Below are 16,173 nucleotides of genomic sequence, written 5' to 3'. Positions count from 1 at the left end.
TGCTAGAGATTGGCATCTTCAGGATCTGTCCTTAGAGAGATCCGGAGGAAAGTGTCCCGGGACCCTCCTGACCTGCGGTGAAGGAGTCAGTGTGCAGAGATGTTAACCTAGAAGGTTATTAACACCCAGAGTGTGGTTTCCAAGACCAGCCCAAAGTTGGCTGGACTGTGATATCTGCCTGCTCTCAGCACCTTTGCGGAGGCTTTTCTGACTGCTGGGTGGTGATCAGAGCCTAGAGTTGAGCCATTCAAGAAAAGCGATCAGCTGGTTTCCAACCTCTGCAGCTCACATTAGGGATCTTGGCCTGTCTGGACCATAGAAGCCATTGGCTTACCCCCAAAGAGCGCACTGAGGGTACTGGGGGCCTCGCTCCCTCTCCATCCACACACACACATGAAAAATCGGATTGTTAGCTAGGAGTGCCGTGTGAGTGAACTGGACATCCCAGCTCCTCTGTAAAACTCTGCAGGATATAGATCCATAAATGCCAAACTTAGAGCAAGAAAAATCATGATTGGGGCTGGGGCTTCCCGGTGGCTCAGTGGTAAAGAATCTGTCTGACAATGCAGGGTACACGGGTTCGATCCCTGGTCCAGGAAGGTTCCACATGCCATGGAGCAACTAAGCTCGAGAGCTGCAACTGCTGAGCGTACATGTCTAGAGCCCACGTTCCACAGCAAAAGAAACCACTGCAGTGAGAAGCCTGAGCGCTGCAACTGGAGAGTAGCCCCTGCTCGCGGCAACTGGAGACAGCATGTGTGCAGCAACCATTAAAAAACAAACAAACAAACATGATTTTGAGGGACAGAAAGCAAGTCACACACAGTATGATTCCTTTCATAGAAGCAGTAAAGCCAGGTGAAGCTAGTCAATGCCTTGTTCAGGGATAAAGATGTACGTAGTAAAATATAAAGAAAAGACAGGAGATAACTACTAAATACTAAGGAGGCAGTATTCTCTGGGAACAGGAAAGGAAGGAGGGGCCACTCAGGGCCTTCTGAAGTATTAGTAATATTCTGTAGTTTCTGCTAGTGTTGGGGTTATCACCAGGGATCAAACCCATGCCCCCTCCATTGGCCACGCAGAGTCTTAGCCACTGGACCACCAGGGAAGTCCACAGCTGTGTATTCTATTATTACTCTTTAGGCTGCACAGCGTGTACACATTCTGTCCTCTTTCACTTGTATGCATTGTTCACAGTCTAAAAGTGAAAATGCACTGTAATATCTTAAGATAACATTTTATGTTGAAATTTCCTTGTGCTTGACCCTTTTTAGGATATTCTGTTACTCAAAAGTTTTTTGACATAACAGAGTAAGCTGGCAACTATGATTTTTTGGAAGGACACTTTATTTTGAGATTCCGCCCCTCTTACTTTTTGAATATTATATGGCCCTTTTCTTTGATGGCATTTTAATGAAATGTTGGTGATAGTAATATTGATTTAAAACCAAAAAATTCCTTACATGTTAAATAACCAATTGACAACTGTAAATCATCCCTCATCCCCTCCACAGCCCTGCTGCCCCAGCCCCTTCCTTTTTTAAAAGTTAACTTGATCTGTGACATTCAAAAGACTGGAAACTGCAGGTTTAGAGAACTTTTCTTTGGGAAAAGAAGACATTGCCCTTCAGCTCTAAGGTGTTTGAAAATAAGAGAAATAAAGAAAGGGAGTGAGGGAGGAAAAAGGGGAGGGAGGGAGGAAGGGAAAGAGAGGGCTGGGGGAGAGGGATCATGGCTGGAGAAGATGAAAAGGATGAGTAGAATCTTCTAAAATATTTTTCAAAGAGTTTTTCACATTCTCAGATACCTCATGTGTTAGTTTGGCAGTCTTTTTTGTGGTCTTAAAAGAAGGAAATGGAGTGGGTGAGACAGAACTGCTCTATGTCATGTTTAGTAGGACACCAGCAAGTGGAACTGTGTTGCGACTTAATTTTCCCCGCGATAGAAGCAGTGTGTATGTACACTGCTACCAAGTAGCAGTAGTCGCGGAACCCAAGAGGCAGAAGAGAATTTGGAGGCGAGTAACAACTATGATAATAACCTGTGTTTGTTGACCTTTTAGCTAATGTGCCCTGCATGAATACTGAAACCAGCCCATTTAATTCTCTCATCAGCCTTAATGGTAAGTGCCTGTCCCATTTCATTTTAGATGATTTCTTGTTGTTCAGTTGCTAAGTCATGTCTGACTCTTTGCAACCCCATGGACTGAAGCACACCAGGTTCCTCTGTTCTGCACTCTCTTCCAGAGTTTGCCCAATTCATGTCCATTGTGTCGGTGATGCCATCTAACCATCTTGTCCTCTGCTGCCTCTTTCTCCTTTTGATGTCCGTCTTTCCCAGCCTAAGAGTCTTTTCCAGTGAGTCAGCTCTTCGCATCAAGTGGCTGAAGTACTGGAGCTTCAGCATCAATCCTTCTGTTACTGAAAGATGTGTGGAGTCCAGCTGCTTGCCTCTCAAACACCAATAAATAGTCCAGGTTGGTAGAAAGGAAAGTTTGCTTTATTTCAGATGCCAGCAGCCGGCAGGAGGTGAGACAGACGTCATCTCGATTGTTTTAGGTACAGTTAACCTTCTGTTCCAAGGTCCATTTGTTCCTATTTTTTTTGTGGTCAATTCTCAGAATTGTGGCAGCTCGTGTTCCGGGTACAGTCTGGTCACTGTGCAGTTAACTTCCCCACCTGGTGTTTTGGTATCTATAAGACAGCTCCCAGGCTATGGCTCAGAATATTATCTATAGCCCTTGAGAAAGAACTCAAGGTCCTTGACTATGCTTAATGACCACATTATTATTATTTAGTCTCCTTTGAATGTTTTCCTTTGTTTCCACATTTCCCACTTCTCTAATTAAACTTGCTGCTAAGTCACTTCAGTCATGTCTGACTCTGTGCGATCCCATAGAGGGCAGCCCACCAGGCTCCCCCGTCCCTGGGATTCTCCAGGCAAGAACACTGGAGTGGGTTGCCATTTCCTTCTCCAATGCATGAAAGTGAAAAGTGAAAGTGAAGTCACTCAGTCATGTCTGACTCTTAGCAACCCCATGGACTGCAGCCTACGAGGCCCCTCCGTCCATGGGATTTTCCAGGCAAGAGTACTGGAGTGGGGTGCCATTGCCTTCTCCGCTAATTAAACTTATCCTTTGAGTAAAATTTTCCACAGACAGAAGGCAGGCAGAGGACATAGTAGGGATGGGGGAGGACCATAAGGTCCTGTTCTATTTCACTCCCAATGAATATTCAGGGTTGATCTCCTTTAGGATTGACTGTCTTGATTGTCCAAGGAACTCTCAAGAGTCTTCACCAACACCACAGTTCAAAAGCATCAGTTCTTCAGCGCTCAGCCTTCTTTATGGTCCAACTCTCACATCCATACACAATTACTGGAAAAACCATAGCTTTGACTATACAGACCTTTGTTGGCAACGTGATATCTCTTTGATGACTCACAGTTTTATATAAATATACACATATTTTGGAGGAGGGTAATTTTAGATTTACAGAACATTTACAGATAGTACAGAGAGTCCTCATGTACCTTCATCCAGATTCCCCTAGTGTTAACATCTTATATAACCATGGTAGGTTAATTCAACGTAGATTTTAATTAGAATTTTACCAGTTTTTCCACTAATGTCTTTTTCCTGTTCTAGAACCCAATCGAGATAGAGCATAAGATTTCCCTGGCAGTCCACTGGTTTAAGACGCTGTGCTTCCAGTGCAGGGGGCACCAATTCAATCCTTAGGAAACTAGAATCCCACATGTGGTGCAGCACAGCCGAAATAAATACATAAATAAATGAATAAATAGTGTAGGACTTCCCTAATGGCTTGGTGGAGGGGAGTCCGCCTGCCAATGCGAGGGGTACGGGTTTGATCCCTGATCTGGAAGAGTTCACGTGTGGCGGGCAGCTGCCTCCGAGAGCCGCACCTACTGAAGCCTGCGTGCCCTGGAGCCTGTGCTCTGCAACAGAGAAGCCACGTTCATGAGAAACCCACACACCACAGTGAAGAGTAGCCCCCGCTCACCACACCTAGAGAAAGTGAGCACAATGCAACAAAGACCCAGGGTAGCCAAAGAGGAAAAAAAGGGAATACTATTTCGCTGTCCTGTCTCTTTGGTCCCCTTTGATCTATGAGAGTTTCTTAGTTTTCCCTTAAAATGCTGGGTTTAATTACAAAAACTTCAAGTCCAAAGGGAACAATCAACAGAGGGAAAAAGGCAACCTACAGAATGAGAAAGAATATTTGCCAACTATATATCTAATAAGGGGTTAGTATCCAGAATAAAGAACTCTTAACAACTCACCGCCAAAACACCCAGATAACCTAGTTAACAAATGGGTGAAGGACTTGAACAGACATTTCTCCAAAGAAGACATGCAAATAGCCAACAAGCACATAAAAAGATGCGCAACATCATTAATCATTAGGGGAATGCGAATCAAACCCCAATGAGATTCACCTCAAAACATTAGGATGGCCACAATCCAAACGAGCCAGCCAACCAATCAAATTAAAAACAACAACAAACCCAAGTGCTGACAAGAGTGTGGAGAAATTGGAGACCTAGCGCACTGATAGTAGGGTGTGAAACGGGACAGGAACCAGGGAAGACAAAACAGGGCTGCCTCGAAAAATTGAAACTAAAATTACCATACAATCCAGAAGTGCCACTTTCAGGCATATGTCCAAAATAATTGAAAACAGGATCTCAAAGAGATACTGGCACACACAAGTTTACTGCTGCGTTACTCACAATAGTCAAAAGAGTTTCAGAGCAGTTACACTGGGCCACTTCCACCAAGGAAGGGACGGAGTTTTTTCTTAGTAGAACTCTGACTCAGGTTATAGATATACCTTTCCTGCCCACAATACTTCTGCCAAAACTCCCATCCATGCACTTACAGAGCGCCTTATCCACCACCAAGTTATTCCATGTAGCGTCAGTTCTGACCAGAAACTCTTTTCACTGCAAATGAAGAGAGACAGTTGGCTCATACTCATGGAATTCGGACACGACTGAGCGACTTCACTTTGACTTTTCACTTTCATGCATTGGAGGAGGAAATGGCAACCCACTCCAGTGTTCTTGCCTGGAGAATCCCATGGACAGAGGAGCCTGCTGGGCTGCTGTCTATGGGGTCGCACAGAGTCGGACACGACTGACGCGACTTAGCAGCAGCAGCAGCATGGAATTCCTTGGTCTTCGCGTGTTCCCCATTATCTGGGGGGAGCTGGCTTGATGGGATTATGGAATGGCTACCTCACAATGTGGGTAAGGAGGAAGAGAGCTGGAAAGCCGAAGATCCCAGGGCACCTCTTAGAACTACAACGTCCCATGACGTCTCCATGAGCTTTCCCTTTGCAGTTCCCTTTGGCGGTTGAAAGTGCTTGGGTTTCAGATTGACTGATGGGTAACTTATCTGTGATCTTCCAGCTTCCCTTCTGGACTTTTACTTCTCCAAATGTAGGGTTTGAGTACATTGTAAATCCTTTACACATTAACCCAGCAGTTGGCAAACTACAGGTCATGGTTCAAATCCAACCCGCCATCTGTTTTTGTAAATAAAGTTTAATTGGAACACAGATGCACCTGTTCATTTACATATTATCTATGGCCGCTTTATGACTAAGTTGTGTAGGTGTGACAAAGACCATATGGCTCCCAAAGCCTAAAATATATTTATTATCTGGCACATGAAAAAATTCACCACCATGCCTCTCCCCACTGCCACTCATCCCAGGTAATCATGCTTCTCTCATTGAAACTCGGCTGAAACATAGCCAACCCAGACATCAGTGTGGCACGTAAAAATATCCTGCCTCTAGTAAGAAGAGCTCTGAAGTTACAAAGAAAGGGCTTGGGTGCAGGGAGAGCTGAAGAATTAGAAGCTAATGCATTCTACCATATATAGTAGTCTAAATCTAAAGTCTATTTGATTTTTTTTTAAAGAAGGTGAAACAAAAATTTGCTAAAATGAAATGTTTCTTCACCACAAGAGATGTTAATTCCTAAAATAATCTTTGAAGTCTAAAAAATTATGAATTATGGTAACCATCAGAGGCTTGAGCCCACTAGTTTTTGAAATCACATTTCAGTTGTACATAGACTTGATTTGCTCCAAACGTAAGAGATGAAGTGATTAATGCTGCTTCATTGCCTTCCTTCTCCCCTTTCCTCACTCCCAGTTTTTGTTTGTACTGTTTTTCCTTACATCCTGTTTTTCTATTTAAGAGGATTAAGTACCTACCATCTCTGTGTGATGCCCCTATTCTGGAATTCTTTATTTTGACTCATCTCTTGGCTCGATTTCCTCATCAATACTTTTTAATTTTTTTAAAAGAAGTGACTATAGTCTCTGAATTATTTCTTGTTTGAGAGTGTTTGCCTGTTGCTTCCAGGTCGGTTTGACTGAATGTGACATTCTTAGGTTACACTTTTTCCTCTCAGATGTTTTTAGATCAACTCTGTGTCTTCTCCATAGGAAAAACCATGGTTTTATGACTGCTGGAAAAACCAGTAGTCATGTACGGATGTGAGAGTTGGACCATAAAGAAGTCTGAGCGCTGAAGAATTGATGCTTTTGAACTGTGGTGTTAAAGAACACTCTTGAGAATCCCTTGGACTTCAAGGAAATCAAACCAGTCAATCCTAAAGGAAATCAATCCTGAATATTCACTGGAGGGATTGATGCTAAGGCTGAAGCTCCAATACTTCGGCCACCTGTTGCGAAGAACTGACTTATTGGAAAAGACCCTGATGCTGGAACACAGGCCCTGGGCAGCGAGAGTGTGGTGTCCACTGATCTACCAGGACCACCAGGGAATTATTTGAACAATTTTTTTTCCTTTAAATCTGATGTTCAGAATCTTAAATAGGACATGTCAATGTTGGTTTTACTAAAACAAGTTTTCCTAACATATATACATGATCTTTTCAATCTTTATATTTAAGTTTTGATTCAAGTCAGATATTTTGCTATGTTATATCTCTGAATAATTTTAAGTTCATTTTGTTGAGATCTGTACACAAGGCGTATCAAATGTCCTTAAGTTAGAACATCTTTGGCTTCTATCACGTTCTTTCTAATTGCTTCAGTCTCTATGTCTTTTCCCTGTACCTCTGTTATCTCAAGTCTCTCTTCCAAGATGTTAATTTGATTTTCAACTGTGATTATTTTATTATTTTCTTTTCTAATTTATTTATTATATATATAAAATCATAGTATTTCAGTTTTCAGCTTATTTCCTTAGCTCTGCAACCTCCCTTTTCATCTCATCCTGTTACTTTATGGTATCATTTTTCAGTTCTTGTTTTTATTAAATTAAAGCCATCCTACATTATTCTAAATGCAAAGCACTTACAGAGAATCTGTCTCTCTTATTTGGATTCTAGTCTCCAGGACTGTGAGTGAGATAATACATTTCTATTGTCTAAGCCACCCAGTCTGTGGGGCTTTGTTTTGGCAGCCCTAGCAAGCCAATACTGTAGGTCCCCCATGTACGAACATTCAACTTGTGAACTTCCGAAGATGCGAACATTCATTCCATCAATGTCAAGCGTGAGTGAAACCGCAGCTTGCCCTCCCTCTCCTATTGCTGCTGATGACCCTTCAGCTCTACCATCTCCCACCTCCTCTCCCTCCTCCAGTAACTCGTCTTGCCTGGTCACTCGATGCCAGTCCCTGTATGCCAGCTGTCGTCCTGTACTGCTGTACTTTTCAAGGTCCTGTACTAGAAGGTTAAAAATGCCTTCTTTATTTTTTGTGTTGGTTTTTTAGGTATTATTTGTGTGAAAAGTATCAATATTATAAACCTATTACAGTACTAAATAGCTGATTGTGTTCATTGGGTACCTAGACTAATTTTGTCGGACTTATGAAGATGTTTTTACCAATGCACCCTCAGAAAAGAACTTGTTCATATGTAGGGGACTTGCTGTACAATTAGTCAACTTACTTAACATTCTAACCTGACCCCAGGACTCTCTCTCCCTCTTCTTTGCTCTATTTTTCTTCTTTGCAACTTATATCCTTCTAGTATACAGTGTAATCTCCTTATTTATTTTATTGCCTGTCTTCCCCGACTAGAGAGAGGGCAGGGACTTTTGTTTTAGTTCGCTGTTGTCTGTAGGGCTTAGCACATAGTTATGTCTGACTCTTTGCAACGCTATGGATTGTAGCCCGTTATACTCCTCTATGCATGGGATTTTCCAGGCAGGAATACTGGAGTGGGTTGCCATTTCTTCATCCAGGGGATCTTCTCACTCAGGGATCAAACCCACATCTCCTATGTCTCTTCCCTTGCAGGTGAATTCTTTACCACTGAGTCACTAGGAAAGCAGCACATAATTGAAACTTAATAAATGACTGCTGAGTGAATAAATACAACCATATCTGATGCCTGGCCTGTGCTCAGTGTTAGGCCTCTTGAGAACTAATGAAATCACTCTGACTATTGCTTTGTGATTTGGGGGGAAATGCCTTTTGGTTCATTCATCTTTTTACTTTTCCTTTTTTGGGGCCATGCTGTGCAGCTTGTGGGATCTTAGTTCCCCAACTAGGGATTGAACCTGGGCCTCAGCAGGGAAAGCACAGAGTCCTAACCACTGGACTGCCAGGGAGTTCCCTGGATTCATTCATCTGTTTAGAGACTATTTATTGAGCATCTACTGCATGCCAGGAACTGCTCTCAAGTGTTAAGAATTCATGTATGTGTGTTTAGTCACTCAGTTGTGTCTGACTCTTTGCAACTCTTGAGTTGCAAATAGTTGAACTATAAAGAAAGCTGAGCACCGAAGAATTGATGCTTTTGAACTGTGGTGTTGGAGAAGACTCTTGAGAGTCCCTTGGACTATAAGGAGATCCAACCAGTCCATCTTAAAGGAGATCAGTCCTGGGTGTTCACTGGCAGGACTGACTTTGAAGCTGTAACTCCAGTACCTTGGCCACCTGATGCGAAGAGCTGACTCATTTGAAAAGACCCTGATGCTGGGAAAGATTGAGGGCAGGAGGAGAAGGGGATGACAGAGGATGAGATGGTTGGATGGCATCACTGACTCGATGAACATGGGTTTGGGTGGACTCCGGGAGTTGATGATGGACAGGGAGGCCTGGTGTGCTGCAGTTCATGGGATCGCAAAGAGTCGGACACGACTGAGTGAATGAACTGAACTTTGCAACTCTATGGACTGTAGCCTCTAGGCTCCTCTCTTCCTGGGGATTCTCCAGGCAAGAATAATGGAATGGGTTTCCATGCCCTCCTCCAGGGGATCTTTCGAACCCAGGGATTGAACCTGCATCTCTTACATCTTCTGCATTGGCAGGTAGGTTCTTTACCACTAGTGCTACCTAGGAGCCCATTAAGAGTACAGTTCAGTTCAGTCACTCAGTTGAGTCCAACTCTTTGCAACCCCATGGACTGCATCACGCCAGGCTTTCCTGTCCGTCAACAACTCCCGGAGTTTACTCAAACTCACGTCCATTGAGTCAGTTATGCCATCCGATCATCGTATCCCCTCTCGACACCTTCTCCTCCCACGTTCAATCTTTCCCAGCATCAGGGTCTTTTCCGATAAATCAGTTCTTCACATCAGGTGGCCAAAGTTATTGGAGTTTCAGCTTCAACATCAGTCCTTCCAGGACTGATTTGCTTTAGGATGGACTGGTTGGATCTCTTTGCAGTCCAAGGGACTCTCAAGAGTCTTCTCCAACACCACAGTTCAAAAGCATGAATTCTTTGGCATTCAGCTTTCTTTATAGTCCAACTCTCACATCCACACATGACTACTGGAAAAACCATAGTTTTCACTAGACAGACCTTTGTTGACAAAGTCATGTCTCTGCTTTTTAATATGCTGTCTAGGTTGGTTATAGCTTTCCTTCCAAGGAGCAAGTGCCTTTTAATTTCATGGCTGCAGTCACCATCTGCAGTGATTTGAGAGCCCAAGAAAATAAGTCTCTCACTGTTTCCATTGTTTCCCCAGCTATTTGCCATGAAGTGATAGGACCAGATGCCATGATCTTACTTTTCTGAATGTTGAGTTTTAAGCCAGCTTTTTCACTCTCCTCTTTCACTTTCATCAAGAGGCTCTTTGGTCCTTCTTCACTTTCCACTGTAAGGGTGGTGTCATCTGCATATCTGAGGTTATTGATATTTCTCCCTGCAATCTTGATTCCAGCTTGTGCTTCCTCCAGCCCAGCGTTTCTCATGATATACTCTGCATATAAGTTAAATAAGCAGGGTGACAATATACAGCCTTGACTTACTGCTTTTCCTATTTGGAACCAGTCTGTTGTTCCATGTCCAGTTCTAACTGTTGCTTCCTGACCTGCATACAGATTTCTCAGGAGGCAGGTCAGGTGGTCTGGTATTCCCATCTCTTTCAGAATTTCCCACAGTCATTGTGATCCACACAGTCAAAGGCTTTGGCATAGTCAATAAAGCAGAAATAGATGTTTTTCTGGAACTCTCTTGCTTTTTCGATGATCCAGTGGATGTTGGCAGTTTGATCTCTGGTTCCTCTGCCTTTACGAAATCCAGTTTGAACATCTGGAATTTCATGGTTCATGTACTGTTGAAGCCTGGCTTGGAGAATTTTGAGCATTACTTTACTAGCATGTGAAATGAGTGCAATTGTGCAGTAGTTTGAGCATTCTTTGGCATTGCCTTTCTTTGGGATTGGAATGAAAACTGACTTTTTCCAGTCCTGTGGCCACTGCTGAGTTTTCCAAATTTGCTGGCATATTGAGTGTAGCACTTTCACAGCATCATCTTTTAGAATTTGAAATAGCTCAACTGGAATTCCATCACCTCCACTAGCTTTGTTCATAGTGTTGCTTCCTAAGGCCCACTTGACTTCACATTCCAGGATGTCTGGCTCTAGGTCAGTGATCACACCATCATGGTTATCTGGGTCATGAAGATCTTTTTGTAGAGTTCTTCTGTGTATTCTTGCCACCTCTTCTTAATATCTTCTGCTTCTGTTAGGTCCCTACCATTTCTGTCCTTTATCGAGCCCATCTTTGCATGAAATGTTCCCTTGGTATCTCTAATTTTCTTGAAGAGATCTCTAGTCTTTCCCATTCTGTTGTTTTCCTCTATTTCTCTGCATTGATCACTGAGGAAGGCTTTCTTATCTCTCGTTGCTGTTCTTTGGAACTCTGCATTCAAATGGGTATATCGTTCCTTTTTCTCTGCCTTTCACTTCTCTTGTTTTCATTAGCTATTTGTAAGGCCTCCTCAGACAACTGTTTTGCCTTTTTTCATTTCTTTTTCTTGGGGATGGTCTTGATCCCTGCCTCCTGTACAATGTCATGAACCTCCATCCATAGTTCTTCAGGCACTCTTGTCTATCAGAGCTAATCCCTTGAATCTATTTGTTACTTCCACTGTATAACCATGAAGGATTTTATTTAAGTTATACCTGAATGGTATAGTGGTTTTCCCTACTTTCTTCAATTTAAGTCTGAATTTGGCAGTAAGGAGTTCATGATCTGAGCCCCGATAGGCAGCTCCCGGTCTTGTTTTTGCTAACTGTATAGAGCTTCTCCATCTTTGGCTTCAAAGAATATAATCTGTCTGATTTCGGTATTGACCATCAGGTGATGTCCATGTATAGAGTCTTCTCTTGTGTTGTTGGAAGAGGATGTTTGCTATGACCAGTGCATTCTCTTGGCAAAATTCTGTTAGCCTTTTCCCTTCTTAATTCTGTACTCAAAGGCCAAATTTGCCTGTTACTCCATGTAACTCTTGACTACCTACTTTTGCATTCCAGTCCCCTGTAATGAAAAGGACATCTTTTTTGGGTATTAGTTCTAGAGGGTCTTGTAGGTCTTCATAGAACTGTTCAACTTCAGTTTTTTCAGCTTTACTGGTAGGGACATAGACTTGGATTACTGGGATATTGTATGATTTGCCATGAAAACAAACAGAGATCGTTCTGTCTTTTTTGAGATTGCATCCAAATACTGCGTTTCAGATTCTTTTGTTTACTATGATGGCTACTCCATTTCTTCTAAGGGATTCTTGCCCACAGAAGTAGATATAATGGTCATCTGAGTTAAATTCACCCATTGCGGTCCATTTTAGTTCACTGATTCCTAAAATGTTGATGTTCACTCAGCATCTCCCGATTGAACACTTCCAATTTGCCTTGATTCATGGACCTAACATTCCAGGTTCCTATGCAATATTGCTCTTTACAGCACCGAACTTTACTTCCATCACCAGTCACATCCACAACTTGGTGTTGTTTTTGCTTTGGCTCTGTCTCTTCATTCTTTCTGGAGTTATTTCTCCACTGATCTCCAGTAGCACATTGGGTACCTACTGACCTGGGGAGTTCACCTTACAGTGTCCTATCTTTTTGCCTTTTCATACTGTTCATGGGGTTCTCAAGGCAAGAATATGGAAGTGGATTGCCATTCCCTCCTGCAGTGGACCACGTTTTGTCAGAACTCTCCATGGTGACCTGCCCATCTTGGGTGGCCCTACATGACATTGCTCCTAGTTTCATTGAGTGGCCTACTGCAGGGTTGGGGCACTGAGTGTAGAAGTGCATGCATGGGGCCTTTTGAAGGAGGTCACCATTATCTTCATTACTTCCACCATAGTTTGGCCTCAGGTCAAACAACAGGGAGGGAACAGAGCCCTGCCCATCAACAGAAGTGAAGTCGCTCAGTCGAGTCCGACTCTTTGTGACCCCGTGGACTGTAACCTATCAGATTCCTCTGTCCATGGGATTTTCCAGGCAAGAGTGCTGGAATGGATTGCCATTTCCTTCTCCAGGGGATCTTCCCGACCCAGGAATTGAACCCGGGTCTCCCACATTGCAGGGAGACGCTTTACCTGTCTGAGCCACCAGGGAAGCCCATCAACAGAAAATGGGATTAAAGATTTACTGAGAATGGCCCTGCCCTTCAGAACAAGATCAAGTTTCCCCCTCAGTCTGTCTCTCCCATCAGGAAGCTTCCATAAGCCTCTTATCCATCAGAGGGCAGACAGAATGAAAACCACAATCACAGAAAACTAATGAAACTGATCACATGGACCACAGCCTTGTCTGACTCAAGGAAACTATGAACCATTGAGAGTAAGTACAGTAGTAAACAAAACCAAGAGGGAGAAAAAGACAATAAACAAACAGCTTGTATAATGTCTGGTGGTGAGAGGTGCTGTGATGACTAGTTAGGCAGGGTCAGTCTTCCTGATGACTATTGCTGCGGAAGAAAATGGCCCCAAATCTCAGTGGCCTGAAACAGTTTCGTAGTCTCTCTCATGGTTCTTTGGTAGTCTGGGCCCATCAGGGTGGTCTCGCTGGGGGTCTTGCATGGGGTGCAGCCAGATGTTGGACTGGACTCAAGTCATCTGGAGGACTGACTGGGTTGGACATCGAGGTACCTCGCTCGTTTGGCTGCCATGGATGTTGACCGCTAGTTGGGAGTTTGGCCAGGCTGCCACCCAGCACATCTCCAGGTGCCCTCTCCATGTGGCCCAGGCTTCTCAGCCTGGCAGTGTGGCTCCTGGAGAAGTGCTCCAGGAGTAAGTGTTCTGTGAAGCAGGAAGCAGAGGCAGCCAGGGCAATGAAGTGCCTGGGGCTGAATCAGCATTTCTTCTGCCGTATTCTGTTGGTTAGAGCAGTGATGGGGATCCTAGATTCAAAGGGTGGGAGAAAGAACACTGGATGGAAGAGATCGCTGTGGCATCTTTGGAAAACACCATCCACACAGCAAGGGGAGAGTGAAGGACGGGCAAGTGGGGAAGAGAGCACACTCCCTCCCTGAGCCTCCTTGGAGCACAGGCCTGAGCGGAGCGAGGATGTCTGTGGAAGACTGTTCTAGATGGAAGATGAAAGTACAGAGACCCAGAGGTGGGAGCTTAGATATGTTGCTTGGCCTGGTGAGGAACAGCTGAGTGTGGTGGGAAGGAGCTATGAGACCAGCACTTGCTAGACTCAAGTGATGTCTTACCTGTAAACCCCAATAGTTCACAGAGGCCTGAATGCTTTTAAAGCTTTGGGCTCTTTGCTGCTGCCCTGGCTGATAACTCCACCCTCACCTGCCCTGAGTTGCTTGCTTTCCCCATAGTGCCCACACTGGTGCTCTTGCCAGCAGGTTTGCCCTCTTCTGCTTGATCTCCATCTTCTGCACCATCAAGGCTTATCTGGAGCCATGACTGACCCCAGCTGAGCTCTGGACTCTTCTGTCTTTCCCACCAAAGAGCGATCTGTCTGATTTGCCACCTAAAGACCAGCACGGAGAGTTTGCATGTGGTTAAGGGTGTGAATTTGAGAGTCCACCTGCCTGGGTTTGGATCTGGCTCTGCTACCCACTCACAGGGTTACTTTGGACAAGTAGCTTAACCTCCCTGTCCTTTTGATCCTTCAAGAGAAGGCCTTTACGGCATCATTCAAATTAGAATTAGGTCTTAAGAATCATCCACCATCTAGTTATTTCCAACTCTTAGAGTTCCATCTACCTGCTGAAATGTTCAATTTTCATAGACTGAGATAGCATCCCAAAGTGTCCTGGTATCCTTTTAACTGTTGTGAAAGGAACAACCTAAAGTTGCTACAAGGCCATCTTTACCTTTAAGAATTAACTCCTCTTTCTGGGCTTGAGACACTGAACAAGCAATTCCTGGTTCAAATACTTTTAAGCACCGCTGACATTTTTCTTATCCAAGAATTTCCAGATTTCGGCCAGAGACCCGTCCTCCTGAATGACAACAGTGATGGGGATGTGCACACACACCTCTTCTTGAAACAGGAGACAGGCTTACACCCTCCATTACTTTCTATACATGGCAACACAATGCAAACCATAGCTGCTTCCTTCCTATTTCTCCACCATTTGTCCCCGCAAAGCCTCTTCTTTTTCTTTCTAAGGAGGCAGAGTTCTACACGGATGTGACTGAAGTCCCTCTGCAGCCTCCTCTGGGGCCCTTTGTAACACCTGTGTATCCCTTCCAAGTGATGTCTACATGTTCTGGATTGTCAACTGTCTGTTGCTAAAAATGGTTTTCATTCTCACAGTAGATGCAGCAAAGAGAGACCTCGTCCCTGTGCTCTTGTTTCTGCGTCTGTACAATGGGCTGTACTGGACTTCCCCTGCTGGATCAGACAGTAAAGAATCTGCCTGCAACTCAGGAGATCCGAGTTCAATCCCTGGGTCGGAAAGATCCCCTGGAGAAGGGAATGGCTACCAGCTCCAGTATTCTTGCCTGGAGAATTCCATGAACAGAGGAGCCTGGCAGGTTACAGTTCATGGGGTCACAAAGAGTTGGACACGACTGAGCCACTAAGCACAGCACAGCACATACTGATTAAAAAGCTGTGGTAGTTTCAGGTAGACAGCAAAGGAACTCAGGCATACATATACATGTATCCCTTCCCCACCAAACTCCCCTCCCATCCAGGCTGCCACACAACATTGAGCAGGGTTCCCTGTGCTATCCAGTAGGTCTTTGTTGGTTATCCATTTTAAATATAGCAGTGTGTACATGTTGATCCCAAACTCCCTAAATATTCTTTCTACCCATCCTTCCCCCCTGGTAACTATAAGTTCATTCTTGAAGTCTCTAAGTCTGTTTCTGTTTTGCAAATAAGTTTGTTTGCATCATTTCTTCAGATTCATACGATATTTCTCTTTCTCTGTCTGACTTACTTTACTTAGTGTGATAAGCCCTAGGTCCATCCACTGTTGCTGCAAATGGCATTATTTCAGTCTTTTTTTCTGGATGAATAATACTCCATTGTATATATGTACCATATCTTCTTTATCCATTCCTCCGTCGATGGATTTATGTTGCTTCCGTGAAATGACTGGTGTCTTCTTTATAAGAGAAAGGAGAAGGGAGGAGGCCAGTGACAATGGAAGCAGAGATTGGAGTGAGGAAGGAACAAACCACAGAGTGCCAAGGATTGCTGGGAGCCACCAGAAGCCAGAAAAAGCAAAGACTTCCCTCAGGAACCATCAGACACCCTGACTGCAGACTTGTAGCCCCCAGAACTGGAAGTGACTAAATCCTCCTTGTTTTAAGCCACTTGGGTGATGATAATTTGTTACAGCACCCATGGGAAACTAACACAGTCCCCAAAGCTTTGCTCATGTGATATTTCTTCACCTGGGTTATGAGCGCTAGGGGGTTGGCTTTAGGATTGTTTTTAAACCGT

This window comes from Bubalus bubalis, chromosome 8 (genome assembly GCF_019923935.1).
Source record: "Bubalus bubalis isolate 160015118507 breed Murrah chromosome 8, NDDB_SH_1, whole genome shotgun sequence".
NCBI lineage: Eukaryota > Metazoa > Chordata > Mammalia > Artiodactyla > Bovidae > Bubalus > Bubalus bubalis.
This window is presented reverse-complemented; position numbering follows the sequence as displayed.